The sequence below is a fragment of the Panulirus ornatus genome, chromosome 63, assembly GCF_036320965.1.
Source record: "Panulirus ornatus isolate Po-2019 chromosome 63, ASM3632096v1, whole genome shotgun sequence".
NCBI lineage: Eukaryota > Metazoa > Arthropoda > Malacostraca > Decapoda > Palinuridae > Panulirus > Panulirus ornatus.
In genome coordinates, this window is record NC_092286.1 from 27,233,727 (window position 1) to 27,260,287 (window position 26,561).

General features: G+C 42.0%; 1 protein-coding gene across 1 annotated transcript in view; it reads left to right on the forward strand.

Annotated features, from left to right (window-relative positions):
* The window catches only part of Pex13 (peroxin 13), a 137,422-nt gene that overhangs the window by 81,548 nt on the left and 29,313 nt on the right, over nucleotides 1-26,561 (forward strand). The window lies entirely within an intron of this gene.

A 26,561-nucleotide genomic window follows, 5' to 3' on the forward strand; every position in this document is an offset into this window, starting at 1 on the left:
AAGAATGTATGTGAGAAATACTTAGAAAAGCAAATGGATTTGTATGTAGCATTTATGGATCTGGAGAAGGCATATGATAGAGTTGATAGAGATGCTCTGTGGAAGGTATTAAGAATATATGGTGTGGGAGGCAAGTTGTTAGAAGCAGTGAAAAGTTTTTATCGAGGATGTAAGGCATGTGTATGTGTAGGAAGAGAGGAAAGTGATTGGTTCTCAGTGAATGTAGGTTTGCGGCAGGGGTGGTTGTTTAATTTGTTTATGGATGAGGTTGTTAGGGAGGTGAATGTAAGAGTTTTGGAAAGAGGGGCAAGTATGCAATCTGTTGTGGATGAGAGAGCTTGGGAAGTGAGTCAGTTGTTGTTCGCTGATGATACAGTGCTGGTGGCTGATTCATGTGAAAAACTGCAGAAGCTGGTCACTGAGTTTGGTAAAGTGTGTGAAAGAAGAAAGTTAAGAGTAAATGTGAATAAGAACAAGGTTATTAGGTACAGTAGGGTTGAGGGTCAAGTCAATTGGGAGGTAAGTCTGAATGGAGAAAAACTGGAGGAAGTGAAGTGTTTTAGATATCTGGGAGTGGATTTGGCAGCGGATGGAACCATGGAAGCGGAAGTGAATCATAGGGTGGGGGAGGGGGCGAAAATCCTGGGAGCCTTGAAGAATGTGTGGAAGTCGAGAACATTATCTCGGAAAGCAAAAATGGGTATGTTTGAAGGAATAGTGGTTCCAACAATGTTGTATGGTTGCGAGGCGTGGACTGTGGATAGAGTTGTGCGCAGGAGGATGGATGTGCTGGAAATGAGATGTTTGAGGACAATGTGTGGTGTGAGGTGGTTTGATCGAGTAAGTAACGTAAGGGTAAGAGAGATGTGTGGAAATAAAAAGAGCGTGGTTGAGAGAGCAGAAGAGGGTGTTTTGAAATGGTTTGGTCACATGGAGAGAATGAGTGAGGAAAGATTGACCAAGAGGATATATGTGTCGGAGGTGGAGGGAACGAGAAGAGGGAGACCAAATTGGAGGTGGAAAGATGGAGTGAAAAAGATTTTGTGTGATCGGGGCCTGAACATGCAGGAGGGTGAAAGGAGGGCAAGGAATAGAGTGAATTGGATCGATGTGGTATACCGGGGTTGACGTGCTGTCAGTGGATTGAATCAAGGCATGTGAAGCGTCTGGGGTAAACCATGGAAAGCTGTGTAGGTATGTATATTTGCGTGTGTGGACGTATGTATATACATGTGTATGGGGGGGGTTGGGCCATTTCTTTCGTCTGTTTCCTTGCGCTACCTCGCAAACGCGGGAGACAGCGTCAAAGCAAAAAAAAAAAAAATATATATATATATATATATATATATATATATATATTTTTTTTTTCATACTATTCGCCATTTCCCGTGATAGCAAGGTAGCGTTAAGAACAGAGGACTGGGCCTTTGAGGGAATATCCTCACCTGGCCCCCTTCTCTGTTCCTTCTTTGGAAAAATTAAAAAAAAAAAAAACGAGAGGGGAGGATTTCCAGCCCCCCGCTCCCTTCCCTTTTAGTCGCCTTCTACGACACGCAGGGAATACGTGGGAAGTATTCTTTCTCCTCTATCCCCAGGGATAAATATATTATATATATATATATATATATATATATATATATATATATATATATATATATATATATATATGTGAAGCGTCTGGGGTAAACCATGGAAAGCTGTGTAGGTATGTATATTTGTGTGTGTGGACGTGTATGTATATACATGTGTATGGGTGTGGGTTGGGCCATTTCTTTAGTCTGTTTCCTTGCGCTACCTCGCAAACGCGGGAGACAGCGGCAAAGAAAAAATATATATATATATATATATATATATTATATATATATATAATATATATATATATATTAGTATATTATATATATATATATATGGGATGAAGAAGTAAGAGTATTAGTGAAAGAGAAGAGAGAGGCATTTGGACGATTTTTGCAGGGAAAAAATGCAATTGAGTGGGAGAAGTATAAAAGAAAGAGACAGGAGGTCAAGAGAAAGGTGCAAGAGGTGAAAAAAAGGGCAAATAAGAGTTGGGGTGAGAGAGTATCAGTAAATTTTAGGGAGAATAAAAAGATGTTCTGGAAGGAGGTAAATAAGGTGCGTAAGACAAGGGAGCAAATGGGAACTTCAGTGAAGAGCGTAAATGGGGAGGTGATAACAAGTAGTGGTGATGTGAGAAGGAGATGGAATGAGTATTTTGAAGGTTTGTTGAATGTGTCTGATGACAGAGTGGCAGATATAGGGTGTTTGGGTCGAGGTGGTGTGCAAAGTGAGAGGGTTAGGGAAAATGATTTGGTAAACAGAGAAGAGGTAGTAAAAGCTTTGCGGAAGATGAAAGCCGGCAAGGCAGCAGGTTTGGATGGTATGCAGTGGAATTTATTAAAAAAGGGGGTGACTGTATTGTTGACTGTGTTGGTAAGGTTATTTAATGTATGTATGACTCATGGTGAGGTGCCTGAGGATTGGCGGAATGCGTGCATAGTGCCATTGTACAAAGGCAAAGGGGATAAGAGTGAGTGCTCAAATTACAGAGGTATAAGTTTGTTGAGTATTCCTGGTAAATTATATGGGAGGGTATTGATTGAGAGGGTTGAAGGCAGGTACAGAGCATCAGATTGGGGAAGAGCAGTGTGGTTTCAGAAGTGGTAGAGGATGTGTGGATCAGGTGTTTGCTTTGAAGAATGTATGTGAGAAATACTTAGAAAAGCAATGGATTTGTATGTAGCATTTATGGATCTGGAGAAGGCATATGATAGAGTTGATAGAGATGCTCTGTGGAAGGTATTAAGAATATATGGTGTGGGAGGCAAGTTGTTAGAAGCAGTGAAAAGTTTTTATCGAGGATGTAAGGCATGTGTACGTGTAGGAAGAGAGGAAAGTGATTGGTTCTCAGTGAATGTAGGTTTGCGGCAGGGGTGTGTGATGTCTCCATGGTTGTTTAATTTGTTTATGGATGGGGTTGTTAGGGAGGTAAATGCAAGAGTCTTGGAAAGAGGGGCAAGTATGAAGTCTGTTGGGGATGAGAGAGCTTGGGAAGTGAGTCAGTTGTTGTTCGCTGATGATACAGCGCTGGTGGCGGATTCATGTGAGAAACTGCAGAAGCATGTGACGGAGTTTGGTAAAGTGTGTGGAAGAAGAAAGTTAAGAGTAAATGTGAATAAGAGCAAGGTTATTAGGTACAGTAGGGTTGAGGGTCAAGTCAGTTAGGAGGTGAGTTTGAGTGGAGAAAAACTGGAGGAAGTGAAGTGTTTTAGATATCTGGGAGTGGATCTGTCAGCGGATGGAACCATGGAAGCGGAAGTGGATCATAGGGTGGGGGAGGGGGCGAAAATTTTGGGAGCCTTGAAAAATGTGTGGAAGTCGAGAACATTATCTTGGAAAGCAAAAATGGGTATGTTTGAAGGAATAGTGGTTCCAACAATGTTGTATGGTTGCGAGGCGTGGGCTATGGATAGAGTTGTGCGCAGGAGGATGGATGTGCTGGAAATGAGATGTTTGAGGACAATGTGTGGTGTGAGGTGGTTTGATCGAGTAAAGTAACGTTTAAGGGTAAGAGAGATGTGTGGAAATAAAAGAGCGTGGTTGAGAAGAGCAGAAGAGGGTGTTTTGAAATGGTTTGGGCACATGGAGAGAATGAGTGAGGAAAGATTGACCAAGAGGATATATGTGTCGGAGGTGGAGGGAACGAGGAGAAGAGGGAGACCAAATTGGAGGTGGAAAGATGGAGTGAAAAGGTTTTGTGTGATCGGGGCCTGAACATGCAGGATTGAATCAAGGCATGTGAAGCGTCTGGGGTAAACCATGGAAGCTGTGTAGGTATGTATATTTGCGTGTGTGGACGTTTTGTATATACATGTGTATGGGGGGGGGGGGCCATTTCTTTCGTCTGTTTCCTTGCGCTACCTCGCAAACGCGGGAGACAGCGACAAAGTATAATAAAAAAAAAAAAAATATATATATATTTTATATATATATCCCTGGGGATAGGGAGAAAGAATACTTCCCACGCATTCCTCATGTGTCGTAGAAGGCGACTAAAGGGGACAGGAGCGGGGGGCCAGAAACCCTCCCCTCCCTGTATTTTAACTTTCTAAAAGGGAAACAGAAGAAGGAGTCACGCGGGGGGTGCTCATCCTCCTCGAAGGCTCAGATTGGGGTGTCTAAATGTGTGTGGATGCAACCAAGATGAGAAAAAAGGAGAGATAAGTAGTATGTTGAGGAAAGGAACCTGGATGTTTTGGCTCTGAGTGAAAAGAAGCTCAAGGGTAAAGGGGAAGAGTGGTTTGGGAATGTCTTGGGAGTAAAGTCTGGGGTTAGTGAGAGGACAAGAGCAAGGGAAGGAGAGAATGTTGGGGTGAAGAGAGTGGTGAGAGTAAGTGAGCTTGGGAAGGAGACTTGTGTGAGGAAGTACCAGGAGAGACTGAGTACAGAATGGATAAAGGTGAGAACAAAGGAGGTAAGTGGAATGGGGGAGGAATGGGATGTATTTAGGTAAGCATTGATGGCTTGCGCAAAAGATGCTTGTGGCATGAGAAGCGTGGGAGGTGGGTTGATTAGAAAGAGTAGTGCGTGGTGGGATGAAGAAGTAAGATTATTAGTGAAAGAGAAAGAGAGAGGCATTTGGACGATTTTTGCAGGGAAAAAATGCAAATGAATGGGAGATGTATAAAGAAAGAGGCAGGAGGTCAAGAGAAAGGTGCAAGAGGTGAAAAAGAGGACAAATGAGAGTTGGGGTGAGAGTATCATTAAGTTTCAAGGCTAATAAAAAGATGTTTTGGAAGGAGGTAAATAAAGTGCGTAAGGCAAGGGAGCAAATGGGAACTTCAGTGAAGCGGGCAATGGGGAGGTGATAACAAGTAGTGGTGATATGAGAAGGAGATAGAGTGAGTATTTTGAAGGTTTGTTGAATGTGTTTGATGATAAAGTGCATATATAGGGTGTTTTGGTCGAGGTGGTGTGCATAGTGAGAGGGTGAGGGAAAATGATTTGGTAAACTGAGAAGAGGTCGTAAAAGCTTTGTGGAAGATGAATGTCGGCAAGGCAGCAGGTTTGGATGGTATTGCAGTGGAATTTATAAAAAAAGAGGGTGACTGTATTGTTGACTGGTTGGTAAGGTTATTTAATGTATATATGATTTCATGTGAGGTGCCTGAGGATTGGCGGAATGCTTGCATAGTGCCATTGTACAAAGGCAAAGGGGATAAGAGTGAGTGCTCAAATTACAGAGGTATAAGTTTTTTGAGTATTACTTGTAAACTATATGGGAGGGTATTGATTGAGAGGGTGAAGGCATGTACAGAGCATCAGACTGGGGAAGAGCAGTGTGGTTTCAGAAAATGGTAGAGAATGTATGGATCAGGTGTTTGCTTTGAAGAATGTATGTGAGAAATACTTAGAAAAGCAAATGAGATTTGTTTGTAGCATTTATGGATCTGGAGAAAGGTATATGGTAGAGTTGATAGAGATGCTCTGTGGAAGGTATTAAGAATATATGGTGTGGGAGGCAGTTGTTAGAAGCAGTGAAAAGTTTTTATCGGGATGTAAGCATGTGTATGTGTAGGAAGAGAGGAAAGTGATTGGTTCTCAGTGAATGTAGGTTTGCGGCAGGGGTGTGTGATGTCTCCATGGTTGTTTAATTTGTTTAGGATGAGGTTGTTAGGGAGGTGAATGTAAGAGTTTTGGAAAGAGGGCAAGTATGCAATCTGTTGTGGATGAGAGAGCTTGGGAAGTGAGTCAGTTGTTGTTCGCTGATGATACAGTGCTGGTGGCTGATTCATGTGAAAAACTGCAGAAGCTGGTGACTGAGTTTGGTAAAGTGTGTGAAAGAAGAAAGTTAAGAGTAAATGTGAATAAGAACAAGGTTATTAGGTACAGTAGGGTTGAGGGTCAAGTCAATTGGGAGGTAAGTCTGAATGGAGAAAAACTGGAGGAAGTAAAGTGTTTTAGATATCTGGGAGTGGATCTGGCAGCGGATGGAACCATGGAAGCGGAAGTGAATCATAGGGTGGGAGGGGGCAAAAATCCTGGGAGCCTTGAAGAATGTGTGGAAGTCGAGAACATTATCTCGGAAAGCAAAAATGGGTATGTTTGAAGGAATAGTGGTTCCAACAATGTTGTATGGTTGCGAGGCGTGGACTATGGATAGAGTTGTGCGCAGGAGGATGGATGTGCTGGAAATGAGATGTTTGAGGACAATGTGTGGTGTGAGGTGGTTTGATCGAGTAAGTAACGTAAGGGTAAGAGAGATGTGTGGAAATAAAAAGAGCGTGGTTGAGAGAGCAGAAGAGGGTGTTTTGAAATGGTTTGGTCACATGGAGAGAATGAGTAAGGAAAGATTGACCAAGAGGATTATGTGTCGTAGGTGGAGGGAACAAGGAGAAGAGGGAACCAAATTGGAGGTGGAAAGATGAAGTGAAAAAGATTTTGTGTGATCAGGGCCTGAACATGCAGGAGGGTGAAAGGAGGGCAAAGAATAGAGTGAATTGGATGTGATGTGGTATACCGGGGTTGACGTGCTGTCAGTGGATTGAATCAAGGCATGTGTATGGGGTGGGTTGAGCCATTTCTTTCGTCTGTTTCCTTGCGCTACCTCGCAAACGCGGGAGACAGCGTCAAAGCAAAAAAAAAATTATATATATATATATATATATATATATATATATATATATTATATTATATATTTAATTTTCCAAAAGAAGGAACAGAGAAGGGGGCCAGGTGAGGATATTCCCTCAAAGGCCCAGTCCTTGTTCTTAACGCTACCCTCGCTATCGCGGGAAATGGCGAATAGTATGAAAAAAAAAAAATATATATTATCCTGGGGATAGGGGAGAAAGAATACTTCCCACGTATTCCCTGCGTGTCGTAGAAGGCGACTAAAAGGGAGGGAGCGGGTGGCTGGAAATTCTCCCCTCTCGTTTTTTTTTTAATTTCCAAAAGAAGGAACAGAGAAGGGGGCCAGGTGAGGATATTCCCTCTAAGGCCCAGTCCTCTGTTCATAGCGCTACCTCGCTAATGCGGGAAATGGCGAATAGTACGAAAGAAAAAAAAATTTATATATATATATATATATGTGTGCACACACACACACCACACACACACACACACACACAGAAATGCACCTACTAATTGTTATACAGCAAGTAAAAAGTCACCTTTGACAAGGCTGTGTCATTGTCAGTTGACCAAAGACGGTAAGGTTTCCTCAGAAAACTCAACAAGGTTTTAAATTTTTTCCCTGCTTCTAATTGTACTGCAGCCTTAAAGCTGCAGAAGTCCCATAAAAGGGTTCCTAGGTTATGTATGATGATATGGTTGGGAATGAGGGGGCTAGAAACCCTCCCTTTGTTATTCTGTCTATTTCAAAAAAATGCACAGAAGACAGTTAGGTTAGGAGTTTCCTGTGAAAGCTTAGGTATGGCATCAATGAGCATTATATAATTGAGAACAAGAAAGAGGGTGCAGTAGTTAATATATTGGGAAATATACCTGGATGTTTTAGGTCTGAGTGAAACAGCTCAAGAGGGAAGGGTAAGAATGGTTAGGGAATAATTAAGCGATATAGTGTGGTGTTAAGCTGAGGACAAGAACAAAGTAGGGATGGCACTTCTGTTGAAGGATTGTTGTAGGAATGTGTTAGAGATTTAGGAAATGAGATCCATTCAGACATGGGTAAGAATGAGAGTAGATTTACAAGTAGGTATCTGTCAGTGCTTGTGCACATGATAGTGAGATGAGTAAAGAAATTATTCAAGTTTTAGGATAAATAAAAAGCAAGACACAGAATGACACAGTGTCCCACAAAAGAGCTAAAATAGAAGTGAAAGTTATCTTTTTCATAGATGTTTGCCATTTCTCACATTTGTGAGATAGCACAATGATAAGATGAGGAAAAGGTCTTATTTACTCATATCCATTTCTTAGCTGCCATGTGGAATGCACTGGAACCAAAGCCCTTATCAACCACCAGTCCTCTCCTACCTTTCCTTGTTTTCTTCCAGCTGCTTCATTTGCCTTAGATCAGTTTATTGACAGTACTTTGAACCCTGTATACCACATCACTCAGGTCATTCTATTCCTTGCATACCTTTCATCATCCTACAGCATGTTCAGGCTCCATACACTCAAAATCTCTTTCATTCCTTCTTACATCTCCAATTTGGTCTTCCCCTCTGCTTTTTCCCCCTTTTTTTATCTATTGTCTTACTCATTCTCTCCGTATGTCTAAAACTATTTCACATGGCATCTTTTAAACATACTTAGTAATGAGGCAGTTTCCCTTGTTATGCTCTAACATCTCTTCCAGTCCTCAAGAGCCAAAAGCTGCTTTTGCCCAAGGAACTAGGCCCTTGAGACTTTTATTCAGATTTACTCTCAACTTCCCCCCTTTTTCACACACTTCCAAAATCAGTCATAAACTTCCCCGGATTCTCACTTGAATCAGCCACTAGTGCTGTATCATTGGTAAAAAAAAACTGACTCACTTCCCGGGTTTCCTACATCCCAGGGGAAACTGCATACTCCCCTTCTCTTTCCAAAAATTCATGCTTTTTCTCCCTCACCACCCCATCCATAAAACCAATTTCACATACCCCTGCCACAAACTGACTTCACTGGCAAACCATTCACTCTCCTTTGTTCCTGTTTTATACATCCCCTTTACACCCATGTTTAAAAAAATTTCCCCTGCTTCTTGCCCGCTTACCTCCCCCACATATATTCTTAAAACCTTTCCCAGAGATCCTCTGTCGACCCTATTTTTATGCCTTCTCCAGATCCATCTATTTTTCCAAGATTTATAACACACCTTCATCAGAGCAAATGCCTGTCCAACACCTCTACCACTTTGAAACCACACGCTCCTCTCAATCTGATGCTTTGTACTGCTTTCACCCTTTTTCAGTCACTTGCCCCCACATTTCAATTTACCGGGGTATACTAACATATTTTGCCTTTGTAAATTTACCCACTTGCCCGTATCCCCTTTTTTCTTTATACGTGGCACTATACATGCATTCGTGTTCCTAAGGCACTTTACTGTGTTTTATACATACAAATTTAATTTTCCTTACTGACCAAGTCAACCACACATTACCCCCCTCTTAATAAATTCGACTGCAATGCCATCCACCCCTGCTACTTTGTTGCATTTATCTTCTGGAAGGCTTTCACCACTTCTTCTTCACTAAACTGCTTCCGTAACTCTTCCCCTTCACATACCATCCTTACCAAAACACCTACATTACCACTCTATCATTGACATGTTTACAGTCCTTCAAAATACACTCTCCATTCCTTACTGCATCAATATCTGTTATCACTTCCCCTTTCGCCCCCTTCACTGATGGTTCTATCTAATTTCCCCTTTTCTTTCCCACATTACTTACCTCCTTCAAGACATCTTTTTTATTCCCCCTAAAGTTTAATATTTCTACCACTAAAGCGCACTTGCCCTCTTTTTCAACCCTGCCCTTCCTTTGATCGCATGCTGCTTTCCCTAAATATATATTATTACGGAAGGAAAGCCAGCAATGGCAGCGGTTTGGATGGTATTGCAGTGGAATGTATTTAAAAAGGGGGTGAATGTGTTGTTGACTGGTTTGGGGGGATATTTAAAGTATTATTATCATGGTTTTAGGTGCCGAGGACGGCGGAATGCATGCATTTGTTCCCTTGTACAAGGAAAAGAGGATAAAGTTGAGGGGCTCAAATTAAAAGAGGTATAAGGTTTCTAGAGTATTCTTGGGAAATTATAGGGAGGGTATTGATTGAGAGGGTGAAGGCATGTACAAGAGCATAGTCCCGGGAACAGCAGTGTGGGTTTTAGAAGTGGTAGAGAATGTGTGGATCAGGGGTTGCTTTGAAAAATGTTTTGTGGGAATACTTAGAAAACAAATGGATTGTATGTAGCTTTATGGATCTTGAGGGAAAGGATGTGATAGAGTTGTAGAGATGCTTTGTGGAAGGTATTAAGAATGTTTGGTGTGAGTGGCAAGTTGCTAGAAGCATGAAAAGTTTTTATCGAGGAGGTAAGGCACGTGTACGAGTAGGAAGAGAGGAGAGTGATCGGTTCTCAGTGAATGTTGGTTTGTAGCAGGGGTGCGTGATGTCTCTATGATTATCTAATTTGTTTATGAATGGGGTTGTTAGGGAGGTGAATGGAAGAGTTTTGGAGAGACGGCCAGTATGCAGTCTGTTGTGGATCAGAGAGCTTGGGAAGTGAGTCAGTTGTTGTTCGCTGATGATACAGCGCTGGTGGCTGATTTAAGTAAGAAACTGCAGAAGCTGGTGACTGAGTTTGGTAAAAAGTGTGAAAGAAGAAAGCTGAGAGTAATGTGAATAAGAGCAAGGTTATTAGGTACAGTAGGGTTGAGGGACAAGTTAACTGGGAGGAAAGTTTGAATGGAGAAAAGCTGGAGGAAGTGAGTGTTTTAGATATCTGGGATGTGGATTTGGCCAGCGGATGGAACCATGGAAGCGGAAAAGTGAGTCACAGGGTGGGGGAGGGGACAAAAGTTCTGGGAGTGTTTGAAAAATGTATGGAAGGCGAGAACTTATCTCGGAAAGCAAATATGGGTATGTTTGAAGGAATAGTGGTTCCAACGTTATATGGTTGCGAGGCATGGGCTATGGATAGAGTTGTGCAGAGGAGGGTGGATGTGTTGGAAATGAGATGTTTGAGGACAATATGTGGTGTGAGGTGGTTTGATCGAGTAAGTAATTGAAAGGGTAAGAGAGATGTGTGGTAATAAAAAGAGTGTGGTTGAGAGAGCAGAAGAGGGTGTGTTGAAATGTTTGGTACATGGAGAGAATGAGTGTAGGAAAGATTGACCAAGAGGATATATGTGTCAGAGTGGAGGAAATGAGGGAATGTGGAGGCCAAATTGGAGGTGGAAAGATCGAGTGAAAATGATTTTGAGCGATGGGGCCTGAACATGTAGGAGGGCGAAAGGCATGCAAGGAATAGAGTGAATAGGAAAGATATGATATACCGGGGTCGATCTGCTATTATTGGATTGAACCAGGGCATGTGAAGTGTCTGGGATAAACCATGGAGAGTTTTGGGGTCTGGATGGGAAAGCGGGAGCTGTGGTTTTTCAGTGCATTATATATGACAGCTAGATACTGAGTGTGAACGAATGTGGCCTTTGTTGTCTTTTCCTAGCGCTACCTTGCATGCATGCGGGCCCGAGGGGTTGTCGAAATCACTCCATATCCTCACATCACCACTACTTATTATCACCTCCCATTAGCCCCCTTCACTGATGTTTTCCATTTGTTCTCTTGTCTTATGCACTTTATTTACCTCCTACCATAACATCTTTTTATTCTCCCTAAAATGTATTGATGCTCTCTCACCCCAACTCTATTTGGCCCTCCTTTTTCACCTCTTGCACTTTTCTCTTGACCTCCTGCCTGTTCCTTTTATACATCTCCCAAGCATTGCAATATTATTATATATATATATTTGCATTTATTTTTTTTTTTTTTTTGCTTTGTTGCTGTCTCCCGCGTTTGCGAGGTAGCGCAAGGAAACAGACGAAAGGAAATGGCCCAACCCACCACCCATACACATGCATATACATACGTCCACACATGCAATATACATAACTACAAGCTTTCCATGGTTTACCCCCAGACGCTTCACTGCCCTGATTCAATCCACTGACAGCACGTCAACCCTGGTATTACCACATCGATCCATTCACTCTTTTCCTTGCCCTCCTTTCACCCCTGCATATTCAGGCCCCGATCACACAAAATCTTTTTCACTCCATCTTTCCACTCCTATTTGGTCTCCCACTTCTCCTCGTTCCCTTCACCTCCGACACATATCCTCTTGGTCAATCTTTCCTCATCATTCTCTCACATGTGCCCAACCATTTCAAAACATCTCTCTTCTGCTCTCTCAACCACGCTCTTTTATTTCCACACATCTCTCTTATCCCTTACGTTACTTACTCGATCAAACCACCTCACACCACACATTGTCCTCAAACATCTCATTTCCAGCACAACCCATCCTCCTGCGCACAACTCTATCCATAGCCCACGCCTCGCAACCATACAAATTGTTGGAACCACTATTTCCTTCAAACATACCATTTTTGCTTTCTGAGATAATGTTCTCGACTTCCAAACATTCTTCAAGGCTCCCAGGATTTTTGCCCCCTCCCCCACCCTATGATCACTTCGCTTCCTGGTTCCATCCGCTGCAGATCCACTCCTAGATATCTAAAACACTTTACTTCCTCCAGTTTTTCTCCATTCAAACTTACCTCCCAATTGACTTGACCATCAACCTACTGTACCTAATAACCTTGCTCTTATTCACATTTACTCTTAACTTTCTTCTTTCACACACTTTACCAAACTCAGTCACAGCTTCTGCAGTTCTCACATGAATCAGCCACCAGCGCCTGTATCATCAGCGAACAACAACTGACTCATTCCCAAGCTCTCTCATCCCCAACAGACTTCATACTTTGCCCCTCTTTCCAAAACTCTTGCATTCACCTCCCTAACAACTCATCCATAACAAATCAAACAACCATGGAGACATGACACACCCCTGCTGCAAACCTACATTCACTGAGGAACCAATCACTTCCTCTCTTCCTACACGTACACATGCCTTACATCCTCGATAAAAACTTTTCACTGCTTCTAACAACTTGCCTCCCACACCATATATTCTTAATAACTTCCACAGAGCATCTCTATAAACTCTATATCTGCCTTCTCCAGATCCATGAATGCTACATACAAATCCATTTGCTTTTCTAAGTATTTCTCACATACATTCTTCAGAGCAAACACCTGATCCACACATCCTCTACCACTTCTGAAACCACACTGTTCTTCCCCAATCTGATGCTCTGTACATGCCTTCACCCTCTCAATCAATACCCTCCCATATAATTTACCAGGAATACTCAACAAACTTATACCTCTGTAATTTGAGCACTCACTCTTATCCCCTTTCCCTTTGTACAATGGCACTATGCACGCATTCCGCCAATCCTCAGGCACCTCATATGAGTCATACATAATTAAATAACCTTACCATACCAGTTTAATAATATAGTCACCCCCTTTTTTTAATCAATTCCACTGCAATACCATCCAAACCAGCTGCCTTGCGGCTTTCATCTTCCGCAAAGCTTTCACTACTCTTCTCTGTTTACCAAATCATTTTCCCTAACCCTCTCACTTTGCACACCACCTCGACCAAACACCCTATACCTGCCACTCTATCATCAAACACATTCAACAAACCTTCAAAATACTCACTCATCCCCTCTCACATCACCACTACTTGTTATCCCTCCCCATTTGCGCCTTCACTGAAGTTCCCATTTGCTCCCTTGTCTTACGCACTTTATTTACCTCCTTCCAGAACATCTTTTTATTCTCCCTAAAATTTAGTGATACTCTCTCAACCCAAACTCCATTTGCCTCTTTTTCACCTCTTGCACCTTTCTCTTGACCTCCTGTCTCTTTTTTTATACATCTCCCACTCAATTGCATTTTTTCCTGCAAAAATTGTCCAAAATGCCTCTCTCTTCTCTTCACTAATAATCTTACTTCTTCATCCACCACTCATACCCTTTCTAATCAACCCACTCCACTCTTCTCATGCCACAGCATCTTTGCGCAATCCATCACCTCCCCATTTGTGCCCTTCCTGAGTTCCATTTGCTCCCTTGTCTTACGCACTTTATTTACCTCCTTCCAGAACGTCTTTTTATTCTCCCTAAAATTTAGTGATACTCTCTCAACCCCAACTCTCATTTGCCCTCTTTTTCACCTCTTGCACCTTTCTCTTGACCTCCTGTCTCTTTCTTTTATACATCTCCCACTCAATTGCAATTTTTTCCCTGCAAAAATTGTCCAAATGCCTCTCTCTTCTCTTTCACTAATAATCTTACTTTTCATCCCACCACTCACTACCCTTTCTAATCAACCCACTCCCACTCTTCTCATGCCACAAGCATCTTTTGCGCAATCCATCACTGATTCCCTAATACATCCCATTCCTCCCCAACTCCCCTTACTTCCATTGTTCTCACCTTTTTCCATTCTGTACTCAGTCTCTCTGGTACTTCCTCACACAAGTCTCCTTCCCAAGCTCACTTACTCTCACCACCCTCTTCACCCCAACATTCACTCATATATATATATATATCATTATATATATATATATATATATATATATATATATATATATATATATATATATATATATATAACGAGACCGGGTTATAGTGATGGTGATTTGAATGCAAAGGTGAGTAATGTGGCAGTTGAGGGAATAATTGGTATGCATGGGGTGTTCAGTGTTGTAAATGGAAATGGTGAAGAGCTTGTAGATTTATGTGCTGAAAAAGGACTGATGATTGGGAATACCTGGTTTAAAAAGCGAGATATACATAAGTATACTTATGTAAGTAGGAGAGATGGCCAGAGAGCGTTATTGGATTACGTGTTAATTGACAGGCGTGCGAAAGAGAGACTTTTGGATGTTAATGTGCTGAGAGGTGCAACTGGAGGGATGTCTGATCATTATCTTGTGGAGGCTAAGGTGAAGATTAGTATGGGTTTTCAGAAAAGAGGAGTGAATGTTGGGGTGAAGAAGGTGGTGAGAGTAAGTGAGCTTGGGAAGGAGACCTGTGTGGGGAAAGTACCAGGAGAGACTGTGTACAGAATGGAAAAAGGTGAGAACAATGGAAGTAAGGGGAGTGGGGGAGGAATGGGATGTATTTAGGGAATCAGTGATGGATTGCGCAAAAGATGCTTGTGGCATGAGAAGAGTGGGAGGTGGGCTGTTTAGAAAGGGTAGTGAGTGGTGGGATGAAGAAGTAAGAGTATTAGTGAAAGAGAAGAGAGAGGCATTTGGACGATTTTTGCAGGGAAAAAATGCAATTGAGTGGGAGAAGTATAAAAGAAAGAGACAGGAGGTCAAGAGAAAGGTGCAAGAGGTGAAAAAAAGGGCAAATGAGAGTTGGGGTGAGAGACTATCAGTAAATTTTAGGGAGAATAAAAAGATGTTCTGGAAGGAGGTAAATAGGGTGCGTAAGACAAGGGAGCAAATGGGAACTTCAGTGAAGGGCGTAAATGGGGAGGTGATAACAAGTAGCGGTGATGTGAGAAGGAGATGGAATGAGTATTTTGAAGGTTTGTTGAATGTGTCTGATGACAGAGTGGCAGATATAGGGTGTTTTGGTCGAGGTGGTGTGCAAAGTGAGAGGGTTAGGGAAAATGATTTGGTAAACAGAGAAGAGGTAGTAAAAGCTTTGCGGAAGATGAAAGCCGGCAAGGCAGCAGGTTTGGATGGTATTGCAGTGGAATTTATTAAAAAAGGGGGTGACTGTATTGTTGACTGGTTGGTAAGGTTATTTAATGTATGTATGACTCATGGTGAGGTGCCTGAGGATTGGCGGAATGCGTGCATAGTGCCATTGTACAAAGGCAAAGGGGATAAGAGTGAGTGCTCAAATTACAGAGGTATAAGTTTGTTGAGTATTCCTGGTAAATTATATGGGAGGGTATTGATTGAGAGGGTGAAGGCATGTACAGAGCATCAGATTGGGGAAGAGCAGTGCGGTTTCAGAAGTGGTAGAGGATGTGTGGATCAGGTGTTTGCTTTGAAGAATGTATGTGAGAAATACTTAGAAAAGCAAATGGATTTGTATGTAGCATTTATGGATCTGGAGAAGGCATATGATAGAGTTGATAGAGATGCTCTGTGGAAGGTATTAAGAATATATGGTGTGGGAGGCAAGTTGTTAGAAGCAGTGAAAAGTTTTTATCGAGGATGTAAGGCATGTGTACGTGTAGGAAGAGAGGAAAGTGATTGGTTCTCAGTGAATGTAGGTTTGCGGCAGGGGTGTGTGATGTCTCCATGGTTGTTTAATTTGTTTATGGATGGGGTTGTTAGGGAGGTAAATGCAAGAGTCCTGGAAAGAGGGGCAAGTATGAAGTCTGTTGGGGATGAGAGAGCTTGGGAAGTGAGTCAGTTGTTGTTCGCTGATGATACAGCGCTGGTGGCTGATTCATGTGAGAAACTGCAGAAGCTGGTGACTGAGTTTGGTAAAGTGTGTGGAAGAAGAAAGTTAAGAGTAAATGTGAATAAGAGCAAGGTTATTAGGTACAGTAGGGGTGAGGGTCAAGTCAATTGGGAGGTGAGTTTGAATGGAGAAAAACTGGAGGAAGTGAAGTGTTTTAGATATCTGGGAGTGGATCTGTCAGCGGATGGAACCATGGAAGCGGAAGTGGATCATAGGGTGGGGGAGGGGGCGAAAATTTTGGGAGCCTTGAAAAATGTGTGGAAGTCGAGAACATTATCTCGGAAAGCAAAAATGGGTATGTTTGAAGGAATAGTGGTTCCAACAATGTTGTATGGTTGCGAGGCGTGGGCTATGGATAGAGTTGTGCGCAGGAGGATGGATGTGCTGGAAATGAGATGTTTGAGGACAATGTGTGGTGTGAGGTGGTTTGATCGAGTAAGTAACGTAAGGGTAAGAGAGATGTGTGGAAATAAAAAGAGCGTGGTTGAGAGAGCAGAAGAGGGTGTTTTGAAATGGTTTGGTCACATGGAGAGAATGAGTGAGGAAAGATTGACCAAGAGGATATATGTGTCGGAGGTGGAGGGAACGAGAAGAGGGAGACCAAATTGGAGGTGGAAAGATGGAGTGAAAAAGATTTTGTGTGATCGGGGCCTGAACATGCAGGAGGGTGAAAGGAGGGCAAGGAATAGAGTGAATTGGATCGATGTGGTATACCGGGGTTGACGTGCTGTCAGTGGATTGAATCAAGGCATGTGAAGCGTCTGGGGTAAACCATGGAAAGCTGTGTAGGTATGTATATTTGCGTGTGTGGACGTATGTATATACATGTGTATGGGGGGGGTTGGGCCATTTCTTTCGTCTGTTTCCTTGCGCTACCTCGCAAACGCGGGAGACAGCGTCAAAGCAAAAAAAAAAAAAAAATATATATATATATATATATATATATATATATATTTTTTTTTTCATACTATTCGCCATTTCCCGTGATAGCAAGGTAGCGTTAAGAACAGAGGACTGGGCCTTTGAGGGAATATCCTCACCTGGCCCCCTTCTCTGTTCCTTCTTTGGAAAAATTAAAAAAAAAAAAAAACGAGAGGGGAGGATTTCCAGCCCCCCGCTCCCTTCCCTTTTAGTCGCCTTCTACGACACGCAGGGAATACGTGGGAAGTATTCTTTCTCCTCTATCCCCAGGGATAAATATATATATATATATATATATATATATATATATATATATATATATATATATATATATATATATATATGTGAAGCGTCTGGGGTAAACCATGGAAAGCTGTGTAGGTATGTATATTTGTGTGTGTGGACGTGTATGTATATACATGTGTATGGGTGTGGGTTGGGCCATTTCTTTAGTCTGTTTCCTTGCGCTACCTCGCAAACGCGGGAGACAGCGGCAAAGAAAAAATATATATATATATATATATATATATATATATATATATATATATATATATATATATATATGTATATATATATATATATATATATGGGATGAAGAAGTAAGAGTATTAGTGAAAGAGAAGAGAGAGGCATTTGGACGATTTTTGCAGGGAAAAAATGCAATTGAGTGGGAGAAGTATAAAAGAAAGAGACAGGAGGTCAAGAGAAAGGTGCAAGAGGTGAAAAAAAGGGCAAATAAGAGTTGGGGTGAGAGAGTATCAGTAAATTTTAGGGAGAATAAAAAGATGTTCTGGAAGGAGGTAAATAAGGTGCGTAAGACAAGGGAGCAAATGGGAACTTCAGTGAAGAGCGTAAATGGGGAGGTGATAACAAGTAGTGGTGATGTGAGAAGGAGATGGAATGAGTATTTTGAAGGTTTGTTGAATGTGTCTGATGACAGAGTGGCAGATATAGGGTGTTTGGGTCGAGGTGGTGTGCAAAGTGAGAGGGTTAGGGAAAATGATTTGGTAAACAGAGAAGAGGTAGTAAAAGCTTTGCGGAAGATGAAAGCCGGCAAGGCAGCAGGTTTGGATGGTATTGCAGTGGAATTTATTAAAAAAGGGGGTGACTGTATTGTTGACTGGTTGGTAAGGTTATTTAATGTATGTATGACTCATGGTGAGGTGCCTGAGGATTGGCGGAATGCGTGCATAGTGCCATTGTACAAAGGCAAAGGGGATAAGAGTGAGTGCTCAAATTACAGAGGTATAAGTTTGTTGAGTATTCCTGGCAAATTATATGGGAGGGTATTGATTGAGAGGGTGAAGGCATGTACAGAGCATCAGATTGGGGAAGAGCAGTGTGGTTTCAGAAGTGGTAGAGGATGTGTGGATCAGGTGTTTGCTTTGAAGAATGTATGTGAGAAATACTTAGAAAAGCAAATGGATTTGTATGTAGCATTTATGGATCTGGAGAAGGCATATGATAGAGTTGATAGAGATGCTCTGTGGAAGGTATTAAGAATATATGGTGTGGGAGGCAAGTTGTTAGAAGCAGTGAAAAGTTTTTATCGAGGATGTAAGGCATGTGTACGTGTAGGAAGAGAGGAAAGTGATTGGTTCTCAGTGAATGTAGGTTTGCGGCAGGGGTGTGTGATGTCTCCATGGTTGTTTAATTTGTTTATGGATGGGGTTGTTAGGGAGGTAAATGCAAGAGTCTTGGAAAGAGGGGCAAGTATGAAGTCTGTTGGGGATGAGAGAGCTTGGGAAGTGAGTCAGTTGTTGTTCGCTGATGATACAGCGCTGGTGGCTGATTCATGTGAGAAACTGCAGAAGCATGTGACTGAGTTTGGTAAAGTGTGTGGAAGAAGAAAGTTAAGAGTAAATGTGAATAAGAGCAAGGTTATTAGGTACAGTAGGGTTGAGGGTCAAGTCAATTGGGAGGTGAGTTTGAAGTGGAGAAAAACTGGAGGAAGTGAAGTGTTTTAGATATCTGGGAGTGGATCTGTCAGCGGATGGAACCATGGAAGCGGAAGTGGATCATAGGGTGGGGGAGGGGGCGAAAATTTTGGGAGCCTTGAAAAATGTGTGGAAGTCGAGAACATTATCTTGGAAAGCAAAAATGGGTATGTTTGAAGGAATAGTGGTTCCAACAATGTTGTATGGTTGCGAGGCGTGGGCTATGGATAGAGTTGTGCGCAGGAGGATGGATGTGCTGGAAATGAGATGTTTGAGGACAATGTGTGGTGTGAGGTGGTTTGATCGAGTAAGTAACGTAAGGGTAAGAGAGATGTGTGGAAATAAAAAGAGCGTGGTTGAGAGAGCAGAAGAGGGTGTTTTGAAATGGTTTGGGCACATGGAGAGAATGAGTGAGGAAAGATTGACCAAGAGGATATATGTGTCGGAGGTGGAGGGAACGAGGAGAAGAGGGAGACCAAATTGGAGGTGGAAAGATGGAGTGAAAAGGATTTTGTGTGATCGGGGCCTGAACATGCAGGATTGAATCAAGGCATGTGAAGCGTCTGGGGTAAACCATGGAAAGCTGTGTAGGTATGTATATTTGCGTGTGTGGACGTATGTATATACATGTGTATGGGGGGGGGGGGCCATTTCTTTCGTCTGTTTCCTTGCGCTACCTCGCAAACGCGGGAGACAGCGACAAAGTATAATAAAAAAAAAAAAAAATATATATATATATATATATATATCCCTGGGGATAGGGGAGAAAGAATACTTCCCACGCATTCCTCATGTGTCGTAGAAGGCGACTAAAGGGGACAGGAGCGGGGGGCCAGAAACCCTCCCCTCCCTGTATTTTAACTTTCTAAAAGGGGAAACAGAAGAAGGAGTCACGCGGGGAGTGCTCATCCTCCTCGAAGGCTCAGATTGGGGTGTCTAAATGTGTGTGGATGCAACCAAGATGAGAAAAAAGGAGAGATAAGTAGTATGTTTGAGGAAAGGAACCTGGATGTTTTGGCTCTGAGTGAAACGAAGCTCAAGGGTAAAGGGGAAGAGTGGTTTGGGAATGTCTTGGGAGTAAAGTCTGGGGTTAGTGAGAGGACAAGAGCAAGGGAAGGAGAGAATGTTGGGGTGAAGAGAGTGGTGAGAGTAAGTGAGCTTGGGAAGGAGACTTGTGTGAGGAAGTACCAGGAGAGACTGAGTACAGAATGGATAAAGGTGAGAACAAAGGAGGTAAGTGGAATGGGGGAGGAATGGGATGTATTTAGGTAAGCATTGATGGCTTGCGCAAAAGATGCTTGTGGCATGAGAAGCGTGGGAGGTGGGTTGATTAGAAAGAGTAGTGCGTGGTGGGATGAAGAAGTAAGATTATTAGTGAAAGAGAAGAGAGAGGCATTTGGACGATTTTTGCAGGGAAAAAATGGCAAATGAGTGGGAGATGTATAAAAGAAAGAGGCAGGAGGTCAAGAGAAAGGTGCAAGAGGTGAAAAAGAGGACAAATGAGAGTTGGGGTGAGAGAGTATCATTAAGTTTCAAGGCTAATAAAAAGATGTTTTGGAAGGAGGTAAATAAAGTGCGTAAGGCAAGGGAGCAAATGGGAACTTCAGTGAAGCGGGCAAATGGGGAGGTGATAACAAGTAGTGGTGATATGAGAAGGAGATAGAGTGAGTATTTTGAAGGTTTGTTGAATGTGTTTGATGATAAAGTGGCATATATAGGGTGTTTTGGTCGAGGTGGTGGGCATAGTGAGAGGGTGAGGGAAAATGATTTGGTAAACTGAGAAGAGGTCGTAAAAGCTTTGTGGAAGATGAATGTCGGCAAGGCAGCAGGTTTGGATGGTATTGCAGTGGAATTTATAAAAAAAGAGGGTGACTGTATTGTTGACTGGTTGGTAAGGTTATTTAATGTATATATGATTCATGGTGAGGTGCCTGAGGATTGGCGGAATGCTTGCATAGTGCCATTGTACAAAGGCAAAGGGGATAAGAGTGAGTGCTCAAATTACAGAGGTATAAGTTTTTTGAGTATTACTTGTAAACTATATGGGAGGGTATTGATTGAGAGGGTGAAGGCATGTACAGAGCATCAGACTGGGGAAGAGCAGTGTGGTTTCAGAAGTGGTAGAGAATGTATGGATCAGGTGTTTGCTTTGAAGAATGTATGTGAGAAATACTTAGAAAAGCAAATGGATTTGTTTGTAGCATTTATGGATCTGGAGAAGGTATATGGTAGAGTTGATAGAGATGCTCTGTGGAAGGTATTAAGAATATATGGTGTGGGAGGCAAGTTGTTAGAAGCAGTGAAAAGTTTTTATCGAGGATGTAAGGCATGTGTATGTGTAGGAAGAGAGGAAAGTGATTGGTTCTCAGTGAATGTAGGTTTGCGGCAGGGGTGTGTGATGTCTCCATGGTTGTTTAATTTGTTTATGGATGAGGTTGTTAGGGAGGTGAATGTAAGAGTTTTGGAAAGAGGGGCAAGTATGCAATCTGTTGTGGATGAGAGAGCTTGGGAAGTGAGTCAGTTGTTGTTCGCTGATGATACAGTGCTGGTGGCTGATTCATGTGAAAAACTGCAGAAGCTGGTGACTGAGTTTGGTAAAGTGTGTGAAAGAAGAAAGTTAAGAGTAAATGTGAATAAGAACAAGGTTATTAGGTACAGTAGGGTTGAGGGTCAAGTCAGTTGGGAGGTAAGTCTGAATGGAGAAAAACTGGAGGAAGTAAAGTGTTTTAGATATCTGGGAGTGGATTTGGCAGCGGATGGAACCATGGAAGCGGAAGTGAATCATAGGGAGGGGGCAAAAATCCTGGGAGCCTTGAAGAATGTGTGGAAGTTGAGAACATTATCTCGGAAAGCAAAAATGGGTATGTTTGAAGGAATAGTGGTTCCAACAATGTTGTATGGTTGCGAGGCGTGGACTATGGATAGAGTTGTGCGCAGGAGGATGGATGTGCTGGAAATGAGATGTTTGAGGACAATGTGTGGTGTGAGGTGGTTTGATCGAGTAAGTAACGTAAGGGTAAGAGAGATGTGTGGAAATAAAAAGAGCGTGGTTGAGAGAGCAGAAGAGGGTGTTTTGAAATGGTTTGGTCACATGGAGAGAATGAGTAAGGAAAGATTGACCAAGAGGATATATGTGTCGTAGGTGGAGGGAACAAGGAGAAGAGGGAGACCAAATTGGAGGTGGAAAGATGAAGTGAAAAAGATTTTGTGTGATCAGGGCCTGAACATGCAGGAGGGTGAAAGGAGGGCAAAGAATAGAGTGAATTGGAGTGATGTGGTATACCGGGGTTGACGTGCTGTCAGTGGATTGAATCAAGGCATGTGTATGGGGGTGGGTTGAGCCATTTCTTTCGTCTGTTTCCTTGCGCTACCTCGCAAACGCGGGAGACAGCGTCAAAGCAAAAAAAAAATATATATATATATATATATATATATATATATATATATATATATATATATATATTTAATTTTCCAAAAGAAGGAACAGAGAAGGGGGCCAGGTGAGGATATTCCCTCAAAGGCCCAGTCCTCTGTTCTTAACGCTACCTCGCTATCGCGGGAAATGGCGAATAGTATGAAAAAAAAAAAAATATATATTATCCCTGGGGATAGGGGAGAAAGAATACTTCCCACGTATTCCCTGCGTGTCGTAGAAGGCGACTAAAAGGGGAGGGAGCGGGTGGCTGGAAATTCTCCCCTCTCGTTTTTTTTTTAATTTTCCAAAAGAAGGAACAGAGAAGGGGGCCAGGTGAGGATATTCCCTCTAAGGCCCAGTCCTCTGTTCATAGCGCTACCTCGCTAATGCGGGAAATGGCGAATAGTACGAAAGAAAAAAAAATTATATATATATATATATATGTGTGCACACACACACACACACACACACACACACACACACCAGAATGCACCTACTAATTGTTATACAGCAAGTAAAAAGTCACCTTTGACAAGGCTGTGTCATTGTCAGTTGACCAAAGACGGTAAGGTTTCCTCAGAAAACTCAACAAGGTTTTAATTTTTTCCCTGCTTCTAATTGTACTGCAGCCTTAAAGCTGCAGAAGTCCCATAAAAGGGTTCCTAGGTTATGTATGATGATATGGTTGGGAATGAGGGGGCTAGAAACCCTCCCTTTGTTATTCTGTCTATTTCAAAAAAATGCACAGAAGACAGTTAGGTTAGGAGTTCTCTGTGAAAGCTTAGGATATGGCATCAATGAGCATTTATATATTGAGAACAAGAAAGAGGGTGCAGTAGTTAATATATTTGGGAAATATACCTGGATGTTTTAGGTCTGAGTGAAACAGCTCAAGAGGGAAGGGTAAGAATGGTTAGGGAATAATTAAGCGATATAGTGTGGTGTTAAGCTGAGGACAAGAACAAAGTAGGGATGGCACTTCTGTTGAAGGATTAGTTGTAGGAATGTGTTAGAGATTTAGGAAATGAGATCCATTCAGACATGGGTAAGAATGAGAGTAGATTACAAGTAGGTATCTGTCAGTGCTTGTGCACATGATAGTGAGATGAGTAAAGAAATTATTCAAGTTTTAGGATAAATAAAAAGCAAGACACAGAATGACACAGTGTCCCACAAAAGAGCTAAAAATAGAAGTGAAAGTTATCTTTTTCATAGATGTTTGCCATTTCTCACATTTGTGAGATAGCACAATGATAAGATGAGGAAAAGGTCTTATTTACTCATATCCATTCTTTAGCTGCCATGTGGAATGCACTGGAACCAAAGCCCCTTATCCACCACCAGTCCTCTCCTACCTTTCCTTGTTTTCTTCCAGCTGCTTCATTTGCCTTAGATCAGTTTATTGACAGTACTTTGAACCCTGTATACCACATCACTCAGGTCATTCTATTCCTTGCATACCTTTCATCATCCTACAGCATGTTCAGGCTCCATACACTCAAAATCTCTTTCATTCCTTCTTTACATCTCCAATTTGGTCTTCCCCTCTGCTTTTCCCCCTTTTTTTATCTATGTCTTACTCATTCTCTCCGTATGTCTAAACTATTTCACATGGCATCTTTTAACATACTTAGTAATGAGGCAGTTTCCCTTGTATGCTCTAACATCTCTTCCAGTCCTCAAGAGCCAAAAGCTGCTTTTGCCCCAAGGAACTAGGCCCTTTGAGACTTATATTGGTATAACTGTGAATTGCAATATTTCTTGTGAGCTTTCTGTCATCTTGATAGTTTACATTTATCTCCATGCACCAAAATGGACCCTTCTGAAAATTTGCCTTAGTAGTGAAAAATCCTTAAAAGATGCCATGCCAGTAAAGCACACCATCTTCAGCTCTTGCAACTATATTCTTCTTATCACCATACCTCTCTCATACCCTGTCATTACTTATTCAGTCAACCCTACTCACACCACATATTTTCTTCATTTAATTTCTAACACATCCACCCTCCTCCATACCTTCTCATCTTTAGCCTCACATCCATATATCATTGGTACTCCTTATACCTTGAGACATACCTGTTTTTGACCTCCAAGGTAACAAGCTGTCTTTCCACCCATTCCTAAATTCTCCCAGAACCCCCAACCATCCTATGATTTACCTCCTCTTCCATGGTTCCATTCACTGCTATTTTAACTCCTAGGTATTAAAAAGACCCCATTCAAACTTACACCCCAGTTGACCTGACCTTCTGTTTTATTAAACCCTTGCTTTTATTCGCATTTACTCTCAACTTCCTCCTTTCACAAACTCTCAGACACCACCTTATGCAGTATCTCACTTGAATCTGCTGCTGGTGCTGTTTCATCAGCAAACAACTGACTAGGCCTCCTCACCCCTATGGACTGCATACTTGCCCCTCTTTCCAAGACTCTTGCATTTATCTCCATCACCATCTCATCCATAAACAAATCAAACAGCCATGGTGACATCACACATATCTGCCACTGACTAACCTTCATCTGGAGCCCCTCACTTTCATCTCTCCCTACTCTTACAGATCCTTAAAACTCTTGATAAGAATTCATTTTAATAACTCTCCTCCCACACCATATATTCTTAAGACCTTCCTCAAGGCATCTCTATCAACCATATCATATGCTTTCTCCAGATCCATAAAAGCTTCCTGCATATCCTGTTTTTCTGATCACTTCTCACACACACAAACATGCATGCACACAGACTTTTTAAACCAAACACCTGATCCACACATCCTCTATTGCCCCTGAATCCACATTGTTCCTTCCCAGTCTGATGCTCTGTACATGCCTTCACCCTTTCAGTCACCACTTTCCCATACTTCTGACCAGTTACATTGAACCATCTTATACCTTTGTAGTTTGATCACTCACCTTCGTTCCCCTTGCCTTGATACAGTGGCATTGTATAAGCATTCTGTCAATCTTCAGACACCTCACCATGATCTGTACATAAAGATCCTAACTAACCAATCAACAGCATAGTCACCCTCTTTCCTAAGAAATTAACCTGCAGTACCATCCATTTGAGCTGCCTTGCCAAATTTCATCTTACATAAGGCATTCACCTCCTATTCTCTTACCAAACCACTTTTCAAAACTCTCACTTTGCATACCTCCTCATCCCAAACACCCTACACACTGTTTGCCATGCTGTCATTAAACACATTCAACAATCCCTCAAAACACTTCATCTCTTCATATCACTACATAGTACCACTTCCCCCATGTGCCCCCTTCATTGATGTTCCCATTTATTTGCTTGTTTTCCACATACTATTAACTTTCTTCCAAAACATCTTATTCCCCCAGAAGTTTATTGATAGTCTCCCACCCCAACTCTTGTTTCTCTTCTTTTTCAATCCCTGCACCTTCCTTTTGACCTCTTGCTGCTTTCTCTTGTACATCTTCCATTTGTATGCATTCTTTCCCTTTAAGTGCTGCCCATACACCTCTCTTCTCTCTTTCACAAGCAACTTTACCTCTTTATCCCACCAATCACCACCCTTTCTCACCTGCCCATCTCCCTCCTTCCTCATGCCAAATGCTTCTCTTGCATGAGCCAGCACTGCTTCCCTAAATACCTCCCATTCCTCACCCCATTTCCTATGCTTCATTTATTATCACCTTTACCATTCTACGCTTAATCTCTCCTGGTATTTATTTCTTCACACACCTCTCTTTTCCTAGCTCACTTGCTTTCACCACCCTCTTCACACCTATATTGTTTCCTCTTCTCCATGTAACTTTACAAATCTTCATCTTATCCTTCAAAAGATAATGATCTGACATCCCATCAGATTCCCCTCTTAGCCTATTTAAGTCCAAGAGTCTCTTTTGCACCATTGTCAATTTGTATGTAATCTTGTAATGCCTACATACTGCCTTTCCTTCTCTCATATGTAGACTTGTGTATGTTCCTCTATTTAAACCAGGTATTCCCAATCTCTAGCCTTTTTCCAGCACACAAATCCACAAGCTGTTCACCATTTCGGTTCACCCATCATACCTTCAACTTCCCATCACTAATACATGGTCTCTTGCATAAAAACTGCTCACAATCACTTCCCTGCTCCTAACTTGCCTCACTTAATCTATCTTCTCATGGCCGAGTGCTTCAGCACTGATAATCACTTATCATTTGCAATC